Source organism: Mandrillus leucophaeus, unplaced genomic scaffold (genome assembly GCF_000951045.1).
Source record: "Mandrillus leucophaeus isolate KB7577 unplaced genomic scaffold, Mleu.le_1.0 Scaffold332, whole genome shotgun sequence".
In the NCBI taxonomy this organism is placed as follows: domain Eukaryota; kingdom Metazoa; phylum Chordata; class Mammalia; order Primates; family Cercopithecidae; genus Mandrillus; species Mandrillus leucophaeus.
Window position 1 is genome coordinate 1,703,713 of NW_012103499.1, and position 4,464 is coordinate 1,708,176.

The following is a 4,464-nucleotide window of genomic DNA, read 5'->3' on the forward strand; positions in this document are numbered from 1 at the left end:
TTTGATATATTTTTGTGGAAATGGGTTTTCGCTATGTTGTTCAGGCTGGCCTTGAACTCCTGAGCTCAAGCAATCTGCCCGCCTTGGCCTCTCAAAGTGCAGGGACTATAGGCGTAAGCTACCATGCCCGGCCTGTATTTAAATTCTTAAATTCTTTAAAACCCTCACAACTCTCACTCGTAATCTTTGATGGATATGAGGGAACCAACTCATTATTTTGAAAATTGTTAAATAAAGGGAAAGAATTAAGCATGAATCCTGCCTTTCCCATATAAACTGTATTTTAGGGAAACCAAATATATGTTGAAGGGAAGTTTCTTTTTATAAAAGCATTTCAGCAAATATATGGATGACAGAATTAGAATATCACCATTTTGTAAACCTTAATTAATATATGTAAGTAATGATAATCAATAACTGCTAACAGCACATACACCACTTGCACATACACATATACACACACACACAACAACCCCAAATAAAAAAGACCACCAACACTAAATTTTGATGGAATGTGGAGCACCTAGGACTTTCATACATTGCTGTTGGAAATGAAAAATGATACAACCACTTTGAACTGTTTGACAGTCTCTTTTGAAGTTAAATAATAATTTTCATTTCCAAGTACTTACTGAGAAGAAATTAAAATGTCCACAAAAGGGTGTGCATAAGAATGTTCAGGGCTGGGCATAGTGGCTCACACCTATAATACCAGTGCTTTGGGAGGCCAAGGTGGGAGGATCACTTGAAGAGAAGTTTGAGACCAGCTTGGACAATATAGAGAGACCCCTTCTCTACAAAAGTACTAAAAAATTCCAGCCTGGGCAACATAGTGAGACCCTGTCTGTACAAAAAAATTAAAAAATTTAGCCATGTGGGGCGTTTTGCACCTATAGTCCCAGTTACTCTGGAGGCTGAGGTAGGAGAATCACTTGAGCCCAGGATGTCGAGGCTCAGTGAGTCAGGATGGCACCACTGCACTCTAGCCTGGGCAACAGAGTGAGACCTTGTCTCTAAAACAGAAAAACGAAAAGTTCACAGCAGCTTTATTTCCAAACTATTATTCCCAAACAGTTCCAAACTGGAAACACCCTAAATGTCTATGAAAAGGAGAATGGATAAACAAATTATGGTATATTCACATAATGGAATATTACTTAGCAATAAAAAAGGATGAACTAGTGCATTCATATATGCAACAACATGGAGATACATTTAAAAAACATTTTGTTAAGTTAAAGAAACTGGACATAAAATACTACATACTGTATTATTTCATTCATAGGAAGTCCAAGAATAGGCAAAACTATCTGCTATGGTTTTTTTGTTTTTTTTTTTTGAGTCAGAGTCTTACTCTGTTGCCCAGGCTGGAGTGCAGGGGGGTGCAATCTCAGCTCACTGCAACCTCCGCCTCCTGGGTTCAAGTGATTACTGTGCCTCAGCCTCCTGAGTAGCTGGGACTAACGGTGTGTGCCACCATGCCTGGCTAATTTTTGTATTTTTATAGAGGCGGGGTTTCCTCATGTTGGCCAGGCTGCTCTTGAACTCCTGACCTCAAGTGATCCACTCTCTTTGGCCTCCCAGAGTGCTGGAATTACAGGCATGAGCCACCGTGCCTGGCCTGCTATGGTTTAAATGCCTATGTCTCTCCAAAATTTGTGTTGAAATTTAATCTCCATTGTGGTGTTATTAAGAGGTGGGGCCATTTGGTAAGTGGGTAAGTGCTCTGCCCTTGTGAATGGGATTAGTGTCCTTATAAAAGAGGCTCCAGGGAGCTGCCTGGTCCTTCTGTCTCTTCTGCCATGTGGGAACACAGTGCCTCCTCCACTATGTGAGGTTGCAGCAACAAAGCACTACTCTTGGAAGCAGAGACAAGCCCTTAGCAGATAGTGAATCTGCTGGTGCTTTGATCTTGGACTTCCCAGCCTTTGGAACTGTGATAAATACGTGTCTATTATTTATAAATTACCCAGTCTAGGGTATTATGTGATAGTGGCATAAAATAACTAAGACACTATCTGTGGTGATGGAAATGAGAAAATAGTTGGCTCTGGGGCTGGACAGGAACTGACTATAAAGACCCATGAGAGAACTTTCCAGAATGAAGGAAATATTCTGTGTCTTGTTTTTGGAGGAAGCTACATGGGTGCATGCAATTGTGAAAACAAATTGAGCTGTTACTATCTGTGTATTTTAATTATAACTCAATTAAAAAGTGATAGATTTTATGTGCCTCCTGATGGGTGCACACAAAGTCACTTATGAAATACTACCAAGATTTTTGAATCTGAATCTGATCAAGCTCCTAGATCTAAACATCAATTTACAGGAAATAGAGGGAATAAAAAAAAACCTTATTTAATGACACCTTGGGGATGCGATCTGCAAAACTCAGACTGTGGGAATTATATTGTAGTACTTACACCAAGGTAGGGGCCCCTGTTCTGACCCTCCTCTGGCTGGACCCCTCTACTTAATATAGAATTAAACATTAATTTTAACCCCAAAGAAAAACACCATCAATACTTTTTTGTTTGTATCAACATATATTAATCATTAAAAAAGGAATCCTATTATGCATATTATTTTACAACTTGTTTTTTAAAAACAGTGCATCTTGGGGCATCCTCTTTTGTCAACATACAAGTCTACCTCATTCTTTTTAACATGGTATCAAATTGTATACGACAGTTTTTCTCAGCCTTTTAGACTTTTTTTCTTTTTTCTTTTTTGAGATGGAGTCTCACTTTGTTGCTCAGGCTGGAGTGCAATGGCATGATCTTGGCTCACTGCAACCTCCACCTCCCAGGTTCAAGCGATTCTCCTGCCTTAGCCTCTTGAGTAGCTGGGATTACAGGTGCCTGCCAGCATGCCCGGCTAATTTTTGTATTTTTAGTACAGATGGGGTTTCACCATCTTGGCCAGGCTGGTCTTGAACTCATGACCTCATGATCCACCCACCTCGGCCTTTCAAAGTGTTGGGATTACAGGTGTGAGCCACTGCACCCAGCATAGACATTTTTTCTTAATTATTACTGTCCCATGAAGTTTTAATACCACATATATACTATATATCTGTTTATATGCTTTACACATATCTATGATTTAGAAAAAAAAATTTCCCTCAAAAATCAATTTTCACCTCCTGGTTGCGATATTGCCCCTCTGTGAATGCATGATATAGGTATTCATATCCTATTTCATAAGTATAGTACTTTTGATATTCCAATACCGCATCACCCATATTTATGCATATATTTTGTTTCTGTAGGATATATTTCTAGAATTGAAAGGCTGTATTGAAAGTTATTAATATTTAATTGATATTGCTAAAGATTGTGCCAATTATATGCCAATCAACATATATTGAGAATCTGGCTTCAGTTTTTACACTTAAGTCACAAATCCATGTGGAATTTATTCTGGGAATAAGGTAAAGATCTAATTATCTTTCTCCTCTAAATCTAGTTCAATGTACTTATATACTTCACTGGATTCATCTTTTTTTGATTTACCACATATTAAATTTGGTAAGTGCTCTTAGATATATTCAGGCTTTGAATTCTGTTCCACGACTGTTTGTTTATTCCATTACCATGCTATGTTTTATTATTCTTGTTTTACACTTTATTATAATACAATTCCCCTTTATGAATTCTATTTTCTTGGTTTTTTTTTCATGTTTTCTCTCAATGAATTTTGGAGTAATTCTGTTTAGTCCCAAACAAGCAAACAAACAACAAAAACAGGCTCTTAAAATACTTTTGGGATTAATACTGGAATTTTACCAAATTTGTGGATTAACTTAGTGAGGCTGTAGAATGCTTTTAGAGTACATTACAGAGTTACATTTAGAATAAGACAGAGAAAAAAAGAAATAATGTTGATTTAATGATGTATACTTCTATGTTAGAATACTTTGAGCTGTAAATGACAAAAATCCAGGTAAAACCCAAGGTTAAGTATAAAAGAGAGTTTATTGGCTCATTTAACAGGTAAGTCCGGTGGTAAAACTAATTTTCAGGCATGTCCGGATCTCTGGATTCAAACAATGTCATCAGGATTTGGTCTTTCTGTCTTCCAGCTCAGCTTCTTTAGCCTCAATATTAGACAAACCTCCATGTGGTAGCAAAGGTGGCCTGTCTGCTCTGTGTCTGTATGGTCTTTAGCACCTGCAGTATAACATCAGAGGGAAAGAAGCTTTTTTTTTTTAAAATAGTGTCAGCGGGCCGGGTGCGGTGGCTCACGCCTGTAATCCCAGCACTTTAGGAGGCTGAGGTGGGTGGATCACCTGAGGTCGGGAGTTCCAGACCAGCCTGACCAACATGGATTAACCCCGTCTTTACTAAAAATAAAAAATTAGCTGGGTGTGGTGGTACATGCCTATAATCTCAGCCACTTGGGAGGCTGAGGCAGGAGAATCACTTGAACCTGGGAGGCGGAGGTTGCGGTGACCTGAGATTG